The sequence below is a fragment of the Halichoeres trimaculatus genome, unplaced genomic scaffold, assembly GCF_033239565.1.
Source record: "Halichoeres trimaculatus isolate MK-OKI-2021-1 unplaced genomic scaffold, fHalTri1.1 fHalTri1_scaffold_15, whole genome shotgun sequence".
NCBI classification, from domain to species: Eukaryota; Metazoa; Chordata; class Actinopteri; order Labriformes; family Labridae; genus Halichoeres; species Halichoeres trimaculatus.
The window spans coordinates 6211379-6229325 of NW_027437193.1; the positions used below are offsets into that span (position 1 = coordinate 6211379).

A 17947-nucleotide genomic window follows, 5' to 3' on the forward strand; every position below is an offset into this window, starting at 1 on the left:
CTCCTCCTCTTACTGTTTGACTGTGCATCTGTCAGTTTCCTCATTTTATCTTTCACTCCCCCTGTCAGCCTCTCTCTAAGTCTCCATCTGTCCCTGTGTGTTTGTCTGTCTGTGTTTTTCCTCCACTTCCTGCCCACTGTATCCCTGTGCAAATATCAAACATAAACCACGGCTTTCCTTCTCAGTCCTCCTCCAGCTCCTCCACCCTCTTCCTCCACCATCGTCCATCTCGGTCTGAGTCAACGCTGACAAATGGGGGCGTCTCCAGGTTTACCCATGGGTCTGATCGCTGCTGGCAGAGCCGCCGAGCTGCGACAGATCGATGACAAAGCCTGTCAGGGCAGCTTACTGTTATTTGAGGCTAGATTGCATCTGAAAGACCGTTCGCCATGCGGTTAATGAATTAAAGAAGTGGCAAGCCAGCATTGATCAGATCAGCTGACAACCGTCAATATGTTTCTTTTTTATAGAGGTTTATGGGAGTAGGAGGGAATGTTTGGAGATGTAACCAAAGCCTGTGGTGCAGTCTCCGTATCCGGCTCATTTATTAATGGTTTATTTACTGAAAGGGAGTCCTCTGAAGAGCAGAGAAACACTGAGTAGGCATTCAGGCTTTGAGCATTTCAAGACGTCAGGGTTTTTAGCCCATAAGTCAGCGTGTCATTCCTCTGAATCTACGGTATATTTATTTAAATAATATTAACTTTGAGCCAGGGAAGGAAAAACTAATAGATACGTGTTATAGCATGACCACAGGCATGAAACATTTCGACTACAACTCCCGTCTACTGGATGTCTTTATGTCTCTCAAGGTGGTCAGATCAAATACTCAGCAGTTGTCTCGCTGACACTCAAGCTGTGACTCAAGATGCATACTTCCATGGCTAAGGAAAGTAGCTATTGGCTTACCGAGCTAGAAGTTGCTAAATGATATCATAATCTAATTTGCATAATTGGCTATTTGCATATAACTATCATGGGAACTGTAAAAGAGAGGAATAACATCATGAGCTGCTCTGGCTGCAGCTGTGAGGGACCATCGACTGTATACAGAATAGACAGCGTGGCTCCACCTTTTGCCATTGTACAGTTCTGAAGCCAAAATACTCCCATCACAGGCAACGCCATTATGCAGCTAGAGTCGGCGCAGTAGTGACCGGTGACAAAAAAAAAAAAGGCTAATTTTTATTCTTTCGAAAGTTTGATCTCTTCTTGGCTCCCCTTCCTGAAGTATCTTACTATTTATGAAAAAACTACACAGGAACAACAGCTGTCATCGTCTTCAAATGTGATGTAGAACCCCATTTTTAATGTCTAATAACTAATAAGAAACAAACTTTTCAGAAAAAGAAAAGAAAAAACAAAAAGGCTTGACCACAACACAGCCCAATAATATCTTTATATCACCACAGCATACAGATGTGAGAAATATTTTTATGAGGTGTATTTATTTTTCAAAGTTTGACCACAGCCAATCTGGAATGACCAGGGAGATGGAGTTTTTGACCAATACTGTAGCCAGCCTCCAGGGGGAGCATCGTCTCTTTGAGCCGAGCAAGATGACATCCTTTTTTTAAGCCCCATTTCCAACAAGTCGTATGCCAAACCAACAGTTTGGTTCGTCTCAGCATGCATACATTTTACGGCGTTTCCTCTCGTTAACCCTGGGACAGATCCCCAAATAACCAAGACAAGCCGTCCCACTTTTTGATACCCTTCTGTAGAGGTAACAGACTAAACCGATCCGCTCTTGGAAGGTGGAGCTACAACACTGCAGACCATTAATTGGAAGAAAGAATTACCCTGCCACAGCGGCTGTATTTCTCCTGGCGGCACACAGTCTTCTCTGAAACAAAGTTTGATTTCACTTTATATCAAAGCCAATCACAAAGAAGACAAATTGCTGGATGTCTTCCACCATTGGACTTTGTTTAGTGTGTCACGTTTTTCTGCTTCATTGGATTCATTAGCGGGGTAAACTGTGCCGTGCTGCTATGGCGTCCCGCTATTATGTTACTGATGCAGCTATCAGCATTCGGCTTACATGCTGCCTACCACAAGGGGGCATGGTTGACTGTAGAAACACAAACAAGACCAAGCTTAACTGAGCCAACTCGTACCAAACCATACTGATCTAAGCCAGACTGCTTGGTAGAAAAAAGGCTCCACACTCTATGGGAGGAGCTGTTGTGAGTGAGGGGGACTTGTCCGCCTGTGAGTGCTTTGGGATGAGGCTGAGGCCCATGGTAGCACCCGCTGCTTTATGAGAAGAGTAGTAATGAAATGTACTTTCACTTCAGAGCCTCCAAACTCCAGAAAAAGTCACTTGATTTGTCGCTAGCTGCTTTATTGAAAAGCTAGAGGGGTCTGAAAACTCATTAAGCATAGCAACAAAGTCACGGGGTTTGGCAACACTGCAGCCATCATTTCATTTGTTCATTTCATGCCGCTAAGTTGGCGAGTTTGGCAAGAAGTGTGCAGCATTCCATGCTTAAAGGATAAGTTTGGTTTCTAAAGCTTTTACATTGTTTATAGAATGAAGTCGAACAAAATACTCACCCAGAAGGTTTTCCTGATCCAAGCAGTGCTTCGGGAGATATTTAGATCCAAAATCGTGCAGCGGACGTCCGTACAATGGGATCCATCGGGGCATAGACAGAGCCACTTCTAAAACTGCATTAATCATTGAAAAACTCATGTTTTTCACCAATATTCCATCAGGGTCCGCTCCGGGTTAGTCCTCTGCTGCAGTCTGTCACTCCAGACAGCGCTGTGTGGCTGTAATGACCTCTGAACTGACGAAGACTTTGTTTACGTTTGCCCCTCCGCACATGCGCAGTACTCTCTGGAGAGCTGACTCCACTTCCTCCTTTCTATGAGGGGCAAACGTAAACAAACTTTCTTTGAGGGGCAAACGTAAACGAACTATAAACAATGTAAAAGCTGTATAAATCGAACTTATCCTTTAACTTTTCAACTATTAAAGTGGGCCATCAGAGAAAACAAAGTGTACTATGTTTTTCAATGCTATCAGTTTGAACAAACTTTTGACGCTCAAAATAGTAAGTGTAAGTATAGAAGTGTGCTATTTGAGACACAACCTCAGTCAAAACCGAACAGCTATTAGGAGCGATCGCAATAAAATTGTGTGGTCACCTTGGGACCATATTTCAAGATCTGAAACATTAAACATCTGAATCCTGATATGGTTCCTATCAGGTCAACACTGTTGCTGTTTGTTTGGATTTAGAAGTAGTTAGCCATATAGCTTGCTACCTGACTAGTTGTATTTATGTAGCAGCTAACTGCATGGGATTATTATTACTTTTATGGTCATCTTTTTATAGCTGTATTTTGCACCAGGCAGGACTGCACTAATTTTGCTGTACTTGTGACTATAAAAATCTGAATCTTAATGGTGGCATATAAACCAGAAGAAATAAAATGTAAATTTTAACTCAGCCAAGTACTTTAACTGTGACACTGTGGATTCAGTGTAAAAGTATAAAGCCCCAAAGCTGCTTTACTTGCTATGCTAAAAGAGCTTTAGTAACAATTCGCTAGGTTGCTAGCTCAGGAAGCTATTGTGCCCGGCTAGTCTCAGCATATCTTCTGTTAGCTAAAACATTGATTCATATGCTTTGACCCCTGGCCTTGCTTGTACATTGTATCTTTAAAGAGAAAAATTGTAATACATTAAAGGCTAAAACACCCTGAAAGAAAAGCTGTAACTGTGCTGAGAAATGATGAATAGCAGTTAGATGAGTGAGATTATTCAAAGCATAGAAAACTGTAAATAAAGAGAAAAGTTCAATCTAACTCTTTAACAACTTAGCAAAAAAAAAAACTTAGTTTAATCTTGACATCCTGACACGTCTTGTCTTCCCACTATGCCATAATTTCATGCAATCACTCACAAGGACATGAACACAGCTCTGTGGAGTCAGTGTAAAAGTATGAAGACAAAGTGAAGGTGGAGGCTCTCATAATGCAAAAAGGGCTTGAGTGACAGATATGCTAAGATGCTAGCCTCAGTGCCTGGCTAGCCTTGCTACACTGTTGTTTTAAAGAGTTAAATATTTTCTCCCCATCATCTGGAAATGGATGTTTAAGAGAGAACAGGATTTGTTTAATACATTAGGGGCTCATACATCATGCAAAAACACCAGCACCTGCACACGCGCCAAGAAAAGCTGTAGCTGAACTGAGTAATGGTGCACTTTATGGCTAATAAATCAAACTTTTCATTGTTAATAAAGAGCCTTTCTTCTTTTACCTTAAGTTATTTAGTCTCAAATCAAAATGCTTATTTGTAAATCTTGGTCGGACATGTCTGTTTCCCCCATATCTGTAAACTCATGGCACAGCAGGCTGGCTAAATATCTGTCTCCTTTGTTTACTGAGCTTTTGTTCCCTCAAACATGGCAGCAAAGGCATAAAGAGCAATATATTTAAATTCCTCTGTTAAAAAACAACAAAATTGCCTTATAATTTGAAGGAATAAAACAGAGCCAGCCTTGGCAAAGAGGAAGAAGCTCTTAAAACGTCTCAGTGCAATTACTCTGCTACAAAGCTGCAGGCTTTCTTTTTTTGCTTCTCTTTTTAAAAACATAGAAGGCTGGATTTATTAAGGGGGGTGTTTATGCGGTAAAACAGATTCTGGGAACACAAGCAGCACTGTTCAGCAGCTGAGCATCTCTGCGGGGTTTCTCTCCGTGTTTGCGGTCTTGCTGTGACCTACCGCTGGCTTGAAACACAATGAATGTTGATCAGACAACAAGGTGATAACAGAGGTGCAGCCACTACTGCTGCACTTCCTCTTGTTCACTAACAGCTCTGCAGCAACATACCACCACAACAGGATTCTTCATTAAAAACCTTACCTGGTATTTTTCTTCGACTAATCAATAAATAAACTCAACAAACCAGAGCTGTTTTAACCAAAACAAGCCAACACAACCCTTAGCAACAGCTGCAAAGAAACACTTATATATGCAAAATTAGAATAATTCAAAAACATGCTGAGAGCTTACACAGCGCTGACCTTTCAAATGACTCACTCTCTCTGCCTGTCACACTCACTTTCTCGCACAACTTTCCGTCTCCCACTCTGTTAATCATTTGCATTTTCCATCATCTCTTTGAAACAGCAAAATAACACGGAAAGCAGAGAGCAGAGATCGGTCCACAAAACATAATTATCATCTGACGCACAAGTGCAAAAGTGGGTCTCTACAGACTGCTGTCAATTTGTGGCTGTAGTGTACCTTTTCTTACCATATTGCCACTTTAATATAAAAAGCAATACAGTGAACAAGGCAGAGAAAATGAAATATTGTTTTATTGCCACTCTGGACTCAGTCAGTCCACTGGAATGAGAGCGACCACTCGACTCTGAAGGCTGCCGACCTCAAGCAGCCGGAGCTCAGGGATCCATTCAGAGCCGAAGAGCATATTTCCTGGAGAGTTATTAGCCCTGTACATTAGTTTTGACAGCATGCCGCCGTATAAAGAATGGATTCAGGACGTACATGGTTGTCTGAGCAGAGCTATGACTCAGGACAGAGTCCCACATACATTTATAAACAAGAAAAATCTGTTTTATTTTATATTATTTCATGAAGCTGATACCCCCAAAAGTAAAGCTGACCACTGAGTCTCCATGCATAATGTATGTAAATCTGCAGCTGACGGATGTAAATGTCCTGATGTGAATAATTCAGGGAAAACTGTCAGGGGAATATTGATGGCTTCAGTTGCATATATCTATGTTTGTCTGTCTGTATTGCATCAGACAAGACCAATCTATTTCATTCTGTCCTCCCTTATTGAAGCATTTGTAATGTTGCTTTTCTGTAAAGTATATTGTTTATTCCTGTTATTAATACAATTGGTGAGAAAGAAAGGAAATAACACTCAGATCCTGGAATGATTAGTTTGATTGTTCAGTGATTTGTTAGTAGGCGGCCTTTGAGCCTCTTCAGGGTGTCCGCCTGTCAATCAGCTGAGCTGTGCCTCTGATGGAGCAAACTTGTGATCTTAATATATCCCAAAATGCTGAATTAGAATAATAAATAACAAATAATTAATAAATTTGTAAAGAAATGAGCTGCTAACACTTTAGTCTTTTTATACCAGGCTGTAAAAGTGTTGCAGTTTCTCGTACTTGAGGAGCAAGGCTCCAGCAGACAGTCCACAAACTGCAGTTTTCAGCATTTTCCACATCATCTTCATTTCTCACAGTTGAATGTTGCCTCTCAGGTTTATCTCAAAACATTTTAACTTTTGAACAAATGTTATTATTAGTTTTCCTTGTGTTGCCGGGATTTTATAAGAAATGCAAGTTTTGTGACATTTAAGCTAGTGCAAGGAAACAGGTGTCTTTACCTGAGTAGTTCTATAATTAGGGGAACAGTTCAGGTAAACAAAAAGTTGAAATAGTGCTTTTTTGTTTGTTATTCTATTTGATTGCAAATGATACACCTGGAATGTACCAAATCCATTAGTTGGGAAGCTTAAGCTCTATTAAATTCTTAGATATTTAAGTAATTAAAAACAATGGAGCATAACTTTCTCAACCGTATTGTGGACAAAAGTTGAGACAACTTTTTCAACATGCAGTGGCGATTGCTCCAAGACTGCAAGGGAAACTCAGCTTCCACTAAAATGTCATTTTACATTTCATTGACAAAATATGAGCTAGAATTCCTTCATCTTTTGTTCAGAATCAGCTCCTATCACAGGTAACTGGCTCCACCTCCTTATCATTCATCCCCGCAGCGTCTCAGCGCTTTAACACAGTCGGACGCTGAGCGTCTCTGGGGGTCTATGAGGCAGTGGGCTGGCCTGGACGCTGGGCTTCTGCATGATGATTGGATGATCTGTCTGAGGCCGAATCCCTTTTTGATTGACAGGGAAATGAGCCAGTCAGCGATCTTGAAGTAAAATCCTGCGCCAGAGCATCTTCTGAGTTTTACATTTAGTTGTTCTGGACTGATCTGGAGGCTTCATCAATCCCCAGCGAGTTTACCTTTCTAAAAAACAACTAGCATTGAGAGAACACTGGTAAAATACCAGGTTGGTACGACAGGGTCACAGATCATTTTCTTGAAAAAGGAACGGAGGGTAGAATTTACGTTTAAATAAATAAACAAATTTATGATGTAGGCCGGAAAAAAAATGAGCTTCCCCTCCTTGACTGACCAGCAGATGCCACTGTCAACATGAATCCATATTTTACTGAATTTCGATTTATTCAACATTTCTATGCAAGGCTACGCTCTCTAGAAATGTTCCTCATCATTTATGTCACAGTTTAGACAAAATATTTTCTAAAAAATGGCACAAAAATCACAGTAACCCAGTTGACAGGACAAGAGAAAATGGTTGACATTTTCTCCATTTTTTTGGCTCTTGTGCTAACTGCAGACCTTGAACATGGCACCACCTGACCTCCATCACCTCATATTTCTGCTCATTTTCTTCACAGTTTTCTTTTTTTTTAACATTTATAATAAGAACACCAGAAAATGTTGGTAACAGTTGATGAAGAATTAATGCGCCCTATGGACAAACAATCATTCTTATAAATATTGAAGCGGAGGAGTTAAAATATGCAACACTTTCTTCAAGGTTCCCAACAAAAAGGATGTGACCTCAGCTTATTTGGGTCATGTGACTTGGGGGCAAACCATTTCTGATTTAAAGGGCTTTTTTCATTGGGTAACGCAGATTTCTCAGACACACACAAAATGAATCATTTTATCCATATAAATTGTTAAAATAGTTTTTTAAACAACTTTAGCATGTTTTACTTACTTTCGAACAAATGATACTGAAATGTTTACAAACATGTGTTCTGTTAGTTTTGAAGAGCAAACTTGACGTTTTAGAAATTCGGCTTTGCTTTGTCTTAAATCATGAACTGATGTACATACACTTACTTTTTTGAGTGTGTAACGCTGGGAACATTCCAGTTGCTTTCCCAGTCTGTCTCTGCTCTGTTGCATGTTGACTGTGTGCTCACTCATCCATCAGGTCACATTGGCTGCGTGTTCAGTCAGCTGGAGTCACGATGACTTCCTTCATTGATGATCTTCTCCTCCTTCTGTAAAACCTCAAACCTGTTGACTTCTGGTCTGGCACAGCTCATGCTGGAGTCAAGCAAAATATGATCTGGTTTTGACAGTTTGTTTTATTTTGAAAGTCACTTGATGTGCTCAGTGGTTTCTGTGCACAACTTCCTGTCCCACTTAATCCGCCCTACACTTAATTGACAGGTCACAGCTCCAGCATCCAGCAAACAGGACGATTGTGTTAAGCTTCTGTAGTAACTGAACCCACGAGCAGAACGCCAAACACTCAGAGGCAGGGCTGGAGCAAAAGGGTTTATTTGCCAAAATTAATAAACCAAAAATACTCCAAGTCTCTTGTTTGTGAATGGCATGGAGCTGTCCTGAGTCCTGAGCACCTAGTCCTGAGAGAGTCAGTCCAAAGTCCAAAGAACAGAGAACAGAGGGATAATCCAGAGGATGAGGGGAGCGAGACAGGAGCCAGGGTGGAGTTCAGGTGGCTGTAACTAAAAGTGACCAAATGTGTAGTTGGGTCAACAATCTGGCTGCATGGTGGAGGTAAAGCCCAGTATATAAAGCAGAACAAGGCTGATTGCAACAAGGAACAGCTGCCACCCAACTCCAGCACACCAGGTCCCACTCCTTCAATCAAAACACAGAGAGGGAGGGGGAGAGGTACTCCTGCTGAGGAGCAGCAGAGGGCATAACACACTGCATATCTGCTGCTACCTGCCGGAGCAGGGATGCAGCCAGATAGCAATGGAGTTAGTCCTAACCTGCATGGACCAAACTGAAATGAGACAGTTTGGTCGACGGAGCATTTCCTGTTTGTCACTCTTGACATCACACAGCACCACCCTGACCTGTCAGGCTTACATAAGTTCTCACATTACAGGATGTTTTTTGCTGTTATTTTTTAAATAGCTTTACTTAAAAAATTATAAAATGTAAGCTGTTAAGGTTTAAAATATTTTTTTAAGAATATTGGATTGATTTAAATTATTGTTTGAATTTTCTGTAAAAGTAAAAATTATAAAACACCAAGTAAGGTTTTTCCAGAGAATTTACATTTGTGAACATAGAATTTTTCCATAACGAGAAGATTTATTAAGAAGAACTGTTTTTCCTCAGTAATTTGCTTAAAAAAAAGAGCCTAAACAAACATTTCTCCGCAGTAAAATAAAATCTTCTTCACTGTTTTAGAACTACAATTCACATAGTTGTTGCCAGAAATCCTTCACAAGTGGATAAAACATGACTCCTTCTGGGGCTCGGCCGTGTCCATCATCTTCGGCATTCAAGCGCAATGAATCATGGGATATGCGAGGTTGAGAGGGATTCACCGGCACCCTAAAGGAGGCCAGATTCGTCAGCCGCATTTTGGAGGAGCCTCTGAACTGAGACAGCCTTCAATGTACTGCTGTGACGTTATCAGTTCAAATCCAGCCTCTGTAGGCTGCAGCCGCTGAATTGGGCCACAGCTATAAACTTTGGTAGAAACCTTTCTGATCCAGTGTTTCTTAAAAAAGTTGGGTGTGAAACACTATCCTGCCGTAGTAAGTAATACAGACTTCATACTAAAAGAAGTTTCCGATATGAGCAGGGGTGTACCTACAATTAGCGAAACACAGGCAATTGCCTGGGGCCCTGAGATTCCCAGGGGGCCCTAAAACATCTCTTAAAAACTGATTTATGAAGTTTTTTTTTTTTCTGACAGATTTTAAGGACTTTATCTAGCTCAGGAAGCAGGATAATTTTATCAAACTTAAAATTTTTGAGTCATTAATATTCAAAATCTATTTTTTGGACAGGGGAACATATAAAAATATATAACTGTTATATGATAATAAACTGTAAGTATCACCTCTTTCAGCAGATTTTCATGTTAAGCTTGATATGTACTGAATTATTCTATTCAATATTTGGTAATGATTTTCACTTTATACTCTATTGTTTACTACTGTTACTTTGTTCATTTCCCCACTGTGGGACAAATAAAGGAAAATACCGTATCTTATCATCTCTTATCTTAAACATGGTTATGTAATTAGTGACTTAAGCTGTCAAATAACTGTAACAGATTATAAACCCAGGACACGGTGCAAAAATGTATTCACTTTTTATAAAAATCAAACTAAAGTACAGAACTTGGGGAAATGTATTTAGTTGCATTATGTTACCATTAGGGATGGGTACTGAATTAGGTACTTTTATAGGTACTGACCAAATTCTGTCGAAAGTACCAAATACCACTTCATGTAAAATCAAAAGGTACCATGTTTAGGTACCTGAATGCATCCTTGTGACTGTGAGGGAGTGGAAGAGTAGCCGATTTTCCATGCTGGACATGAACACAGCATTTCACGTTTATATATTGAAGAATAAATATGTTACATTGAAAAAATATATTAAACAAACTGATATATTTTTATCACATACACACAAAAAAGTACCGAAAATTGGTACTGTTATGTACCAGTACCAATTGCCAGGTGCTGGGTATCGGTGCCATATCGTTTCAAATGTGAAAGGTACCCATCCCTAGTTACCAGGTACAAGTTAAACACTATCCCATGCTTTGATTCTCAGAAAAAGACAATGACCAGGGGAAGGCCAGTCGAGCTCTGATGATGAGTTACAGGGACATGGAGGCCCCCAATGATTGGGTTTGCCTTGGGCCCCAAAACGACTAAATACTCCCCTGGATATAAGACACAGCAGGTGCTACATTTGTGCACTTCTCCTGCAATATCAGCATGTTTATTCAGCACTTGCACAGCTTATGTGGCCACGGTAACAAAGAAGTGAAAAATAAATAAATAAGAAAGAGTTAGAGGTTAAAAATTCAATGCATAATTCATGTGAGAGGGAAAAAAAAAGTTAGCTTTTTCCTGAATTAATGAGACAATTATCTCAAAATTTATGAGGAAAGTTTATATGAAAATTATAATTCTGCTCTGTTTTTTTGTAAATTAAGCAGATACTAGTCCCTCCACATCCCAGAGGGAGCTCTCATTTTGGGCACTTAAGGAAGCAGACATGCCTTCGCTGTTGAGTTAAGCCCTGTATCATTTTGGTTCAGGCATCGTGGGATTGTCAGGGTGTGGTGAAAGCGTGAGTTTGTGGCTTTTGCAGGGCAGGCACATGAGATGTAAAGCTCATACTGATCGGCTGGATGTCGTAATGGTTCTTCAAGATCACTTGAGCGGATGTGGCGTGCTTTATGGATAGAAAATGAAACATCTGAAGTGCATTCGGGCAGACTGTGGTCACTTAAGAGACATTTAGGCAGATACTTCAAGTATTGGATGACTTCCAATGGAGGGAAACTGAAAAACACACTTTTATTTGTTTATTCTTTGAAAACTCTTACTTCAGTTTAGTTTTATGTTGAATTGTAATGTGAAGACCCTGAATCTTTCTTTCTGAAGCTTTCTGAATGTTTTCAAGCTTGATATGAGTGTTTGTTTTTTACGAATCGCATTTTAATGTTCCTCAGTGAAAGCTTTATACAACTTGTGTGGTCTCCTCATGCATATATCTGTAATTTTCCTCCCATTTAAGGGATTAAATGTATCTATCCTCCTATCTTTCTGTCTATCTGTGTGTTGTACACTGTCAGACAGCAGCTGCAGGAGTTAAAAGTGTTTTTCACGGCAGATAAACTCATCAGTTATTTAGTAATTAACAGCGCTGATAAAGCAGTCGACTAAAAAACGTTCTGCTGTGACAGGCTGAACGGCGCTTATCTTAATATCATAATGTTTAAAATCCACAGCAATTATTCTTCACAGAGGCGTGAAATTGATTCCAAACATTTTCTTTTTCTCCTCCTCACAGTGTTTGATCTCTGCTCTCCCGAGACGACCTTTGATGAAATTCAATTTTAAACAACGCCTCTTTATGCAGCGTCTCACCTACAGGTATCAAACCCACATCTTTGATAACGTGTTTGTATCCGTCAGATTACCAAATGATGTACCAGAGGGGCGGTTGTGAAACTCTCACAGCTGATCCAGATTTGTCATTGAAGGTTTTGTGTACTGAAATGTTTCATCAAAGTCAATCAAGTATCTCTACTATCAGCACTTTTATTACGGCTAAACAGGCCCGACGGTGAGACGGGGATGGAGACAGCAGGTGCAGGCAGATGGTAGACCTGCTTTAAGCCTCAGTGTTTGAGGCTCTGGGAGATCAGAGCCACCTGGTGGAGGCTGCATGTAAACAAAGAGGCTCTGACTGAAAATAGAGAGCAGAAACAGCTCGGTGATAATGTACACAGCTTTAGGTTTAATGACTTTGTCCTTGACTGGGAGAATTTACAAGAAAAATAATCTGAAGGAGAAGAAAAATAAACATTTCAGCAAAGTTCAAAATCCATTATGTTGGTTTCAAATATCAGGTTTTAGCTTGTTTTAAGCACCAGAATCCTTCTTATGCCCCAATTCCCAGCATGCTTTGTCTCTAGACTGGATTCTTAATTTATTTTTCTTCATTCTGTTTTAAACACATTTGTTTTTCATCTTGTTGTTGTCAGTGTTTGGGGGATGTTGATTTATGATGTGGGATGTAACTTTTTGTTAAAGGCACTAGGAGACTGGTAAGGATGAAGACTACATTTCCCATGAGCACCATCACATACATATGTTTACACACTGTCCTGATGCTGCGTTCCATTTGTACTCAGAAGTCGGAATTCACGAGTTCCAAGTGGGAACGCCTCCCCCAAGGTCAGAATTTCCGACTTGTACGTTAGTGCACCCACACCCTCCCGAGTTCCCAGTAGGAAATTCCGACTTCAGGAGTAAACAGTGATTAAGCTCCCGTTAGATTCTTTTTATTTTGATTTCTGACTACTGTTTGTAAAAATTCAGCCGTATACATAGTATCATTCGATGTTTATTGACAGAAATTTTGCTGTTATGGCAAGTTTTTCCAATTTGGCAACTGGAACGCTGAACTCGTAGATGATGTCATTCCCACTCCAGACTTCCCAGTTCAGAGTACAAATGGAACGCAGCAATCTACACACACTATCCTAAAGGTCTGACTCTTGACGAAGTGTGTATTTGTCATAGAAGCAAAGGAACAGAATACAGGGCATCTTCAAGAGGTCATGTATTCATCTGAAGAAATGTGAGTTTGTAAACATTAACGTTGCAGCAACTAAACTGAATAAACTTAGATTTACAATCATTAGCTAATAAAGGTGAGCAGTCGTACCAGTGTGACGTTATGTCTGGACGGCTCTGGTTGTACAGTTTCTTTGCATGAATTAAAGCTTAAAGAGAAAACACAGTCTCACTGTATCAGCCATTTGAAAGAACATGGTATAAAAATCTGGATTTTCCAAAGAAACCGACTGCACGTTGGTTTACATTCTGCTCCTTTCTTCTTTTATTGGGGGATCCTAAATCAGTGTTGCCCAACCCTGGTCCTGGAGGACCCCTGACCTGCATGTTTCAGATGTTACCGACTCCAACACACCTGATTCAAATGAATGGCTCGTTATCAGGCTCGAGCAGAGCTTGATGACGAGCTGATCATTTGAATCAGGTGTGTTGGCCACGTTTCCACCAAGCAGACCAGTTCGGTTCGTCTCGGTACGGCGCGCATTTTGTGGCGTTTCCACTGACTTATCCCGGGACAGATCCCCAAATAACCAAGACCAGCTGTCCCACTTTTTGGGACCCTGTCGTATGGGAGCCAGACTGAACCGATCCGCTCTCGGAAGGTGGAGCTACAACACTGCAGACTGTTGATTGGTCGAAAGAATCGTCACTTACTCCGACAGCGGCTGCATTTCTCCTGGACACAGACTTCTCTGAAACAAAGATTGATTGTTCTTTGTATCAAAGAGCTACATGCCAATCACAGAGAGGACGAAATGCTGCATGTCTTCCATCTCTGCTCTTTGTTTACTGTGTCGCATTTTTCTTCGTTGGGTTTATTAGCAGGGCAAACTATGTTGCATTGCTACGGTGTCACACTTTTATTTAGCAGCTGCAGCTTCCGACATCCAGTTTACACGCCGCCTACCACGAGAAGGCACGGTTTGCTGTGGAAACGCAAACCGGATCAGGCTTAACCGTACTAAACCATACTGAACCAAACCAGACTGCTTGGTGGAAACACGGCTTTTGAAGAAAGGCTCTAAGTTGCAGTTTGTTGATGATTTAAGGCTGGCTGCAGAAAAACCAGAAACTAGACCAAAAGAAAAATAAAACAAAAACAGAAAACAGGCTTTTACAGCATTAAAAACATATTTACGGCCTGGTTCTAAATCAGCTTGCGTCTGAATAGTTCATTTTTTTAATGGCACACTGTGCGGAGGGATACTTTGTCTAATTCAGCAGTTTGGAAGTTATCAAGAATATTAAGTTGTTCAATCAGAGGCACAGCTCTCATGACTGACAGGTCTGGTGCCCTAGAGCTGTAAGTGATGAGACTCAAAGCCCGCCTCTTGAGTCAGCATTATCATTATGGTTACTGCTGACAATTGGCTTCAATCCTCTGTATCAGGAACAGATCGGTGATGTCATAGAGACTAGGCCCATATTTTATACTGTCCGTATTATTGTCCTCTTTTTTTGACCACAGCCTTGATTATGTCACCTGTTTAGATAGCCTTCTTTGTTTCATCTTTTTCTTGTTCCTAACCTTGACCATAACCCTTACCCTTGTTCTTTCCAGTGTCCCTGTGCGCTTGTTACTCTTGTAGATTTGGTAAAAGTTAGTTTTTTTTGTGTGTAGTTTTGACTCCTTTAGGGTTGTGGTTTGGGTCTGTCCTCTGTCTTTTTGACACACACGGGACCTTTAATCTGTAATTTTTCTCCTGATTACACCATCACAGAGACTTCTGCATCCTGTCATGACGCTGTATCAGTAGAGAGTAGATTTTTAAAGTGTCCCCTGTGGTATAAACAGCTTTAAAAATAAACATTTCTACCATAAAACATGATTAACTGTTGGATGTGTTTTGGCATTTTTGACTAACCTGAAATCAGCTACTCTCCGACTGAAGTTATGTTAAGCAACATTCACTCGCAGGTCACTGAAATCAAACTGTGCTCACAGCTCACAAAGGTCAAAGAAGAGCTTGACCCAATAAATTGTACAGCTATAAAGTCATCCTCAGTGTTTAAAGAACGGTCAGAGTGAAATGTCCTACTTTATAATCCTGACTGTATCAAAACGTAACCTCAGGCAGTTTAACTCGAGTAGAACTGAACAGAAAGAAGTGAACACAAGTCCAAACTTTACAGGACGGCAGCTACAATCAGGAGCATACCTTCATGAGTCTTTCTGAGAGCATGTCGTGTTCAGGTGGTCATTACCAGGCCCGGCTGTGTATTATCAGCCCGTTAAACTGTCAGCAGCAGCAGAGTTTTTCTCCTTGAGGCGAGAGCTGTGTGCAGAGAAGTCAGTAACTGAAAAGCACACTGCAGTCCTTGAACAACAGCTGCGGTGTATTTTCTGATAACGTTTTAGCTTCAGGAGAGAAAACTTCATGGTCAGTTTGTCTTCAGTAAGTAAAAAACACCTATTTTTTTCGGTCAGCCTAGTTAACTAAAGTCCTCCTGCTCATACACCATCGTACCGACACAAAAACAAATCCTCCTGTTTCTTTTATGAAACAAGTGAAGAGTTTCCTCCAAGGTAGATTTCTCCTTACTTTTAAAACAGAAACAAACGAGGACTCAGACGCTCTGTGTTGAGCTTGCAAGTGTAAAAGCTGTGCTATGAATCTCCAGTTCTTTGTTTTATGACTGAAATCCTGTAAAACTGGTGAATTATTGGCATGCACTGAGTTATTTTGCCTGTGTAGGCAGGTGAAAGCCTGAAGCAGGGAGAGCACACCTCCCCTTTCTCTTTTGTGTACACTCCAAAGGAGCTGAGGCAGGGAGAGCAGCAGCAAACAGAGCATTGGTGATCACATGTATGACACTGATTAAATCAGACACAGCACAAAGGAGGAGCTGGGGTAAGGTAGAGGTGTATTGTTCAGCAGCTTGCAGAAGAAGCAGGAAGTGAAGGCATGCTAAATAAGATTAAAGAGAACAAAGAGTTTGTAAAACAAAATTCAACACGTACTGGGAGCACAGCCATGAGGGAAAAATCACAGGTAAGCAGAGGTGTAATGACACCAAGGTTATTGACGCAAATAAACTGACACAAAAGTGAGGAAACAGGGACTAAACACACAGGAGGTTAATTACTGCAGGTGAAATTAATGAATGCAATCAAAGAGGAGGGAAACACAGAGGCAGGAGGTAAAACTAAGCTAGACACACAGGGAGCAGGAAGTGCAAAATTAAACAGACAGACACACACCCGCAGGGCTTTCCGTACAGCCTCCCAGAATATTACTGAAAAATACCGTCGTGACAAGAACTTACGGTGGCATGTTGCGGGTTGGGTCAGTTAAGCCTGATCTTGTTTGTGTTTCCACTGCCAACTTTCCCCCCATGGTTGGCGCCAATAGCTGCATCAGTTACATAACAGTAGGACGCTAGAGCAGCGTGATGCAGCAGAGAAGACTGTGTGTTGTGAGGAGATATACAGCAACCGTTGTAGCACGATAAGTGACGATTCTTTCAATCAATCAACGATCTGCAGTGTTGTAGCTCCATCTTCCGGGATCAGATCCGGGTCCCCAAAAAGTGGGTCGGTCCATTTTGGTTAATGGGGGATCTGTCCCAGGATTAGTCAGTGGAAACGCCATAAAATACATGCTGAAGCGCCTGATCAAAACCAGTGGCGGCTGCTGGTCAGTCAAGAAGGGGAAGCTCATTTTTTCCAGTCTACACCATAAATTTGTCTATAAATTCAAAGGTAAATTCTACCCTCTGTGTCAACTTGTTATCAGCTGGAGCTGCTACATGAGACTACGACAGGCTGTAAGTGTGAGTGACAGGGAGAAGCTCTGCAGCTGTAGCTGTAGCTGCTTATTGGTGAAAAGAGAGAGAATCTTTAAACACAACACTCGTCGTTTTTAATAAAGGTAAACTCGCTGGGGATCGATGAAGCCTCCAGATCAGTCCAGAACAAGTAAATGTAAAACTTAGAAGATGCTCCGGTGGAGAGTTATACTTCAAGATCGCTGACTGGCTCATTTCACTGTCAATCAAAAAGGGATTCAGCCTCAGACAGATCATCCAATCATCATGCAGAAGCCCAGCGTCCAGGTCAGCCCACTGCCTCACAGACCCCCAGAGACGCTGAGGGTCCGATGGGCGGGACAAAGCCCAGCGTTTAGCCAATGACCGTCCAGTTTCCACAGTGGAACAACCCACTCTACGCTTCCACACTGAAGTCAGAAGACGCTCAGCGTCCGACTGTGTTAAAGCGCTGAGACGCTGCGGGGATGAATGAGAAGGAGGTGGAGCCAGTTACCTGTGATAGGAGCTGATTCTAGGGCTGCAGCTATCGAATATTTTAGTATTCGAGTATTCTACTGAAAATCCCGTCGATTAATCGAGTAATCGGATAAAATACATTTTTGTTTAGTTAAAGAGCAGTTATTTTTCAAATGAAAATTTTTCTCTTTAAGAAATACAATTTTCTGATACAGCATGTCAATAAGAGCACTTGCTTTGGTAGCTCCAAAATTTGTAAACACACTTTGACACATTTTTTGTGCCTTGTACATCTCATCAAATGTTGCTGACCCAAATGGCACCCGTTTCGTAGAATGACCCATTAGTCTCCAGACTCCAGAAAGGAAGCTAGATTTGTTGCTAGTTGCTATTTTGTAGAAGAGGTAGCTTGAGGGGTCTGAAACTCTCTTAATATGGCCTCAGCTCTATTTTAAATGCCACTCTTTGATCTTTTTTAAAATTAAATGATTCCTCGAGGCGGAGAAAATTACTCAA

General features: G+C 41.0%; 1 protein-coding gene across 1 annotated transcript in view; it reads left to right on the forward strand.

Moving 5' to 3' along the window:
- LOC141803941 (apolipoprotein D-like) overlaps positions 1-17947 on the forward strand; it is a 337954-nt gene that overhangs the window by 277408 nt on the left and 42599 nt on the right. The gene's annotated exons all lie outside the window — the stretch shown is intronic.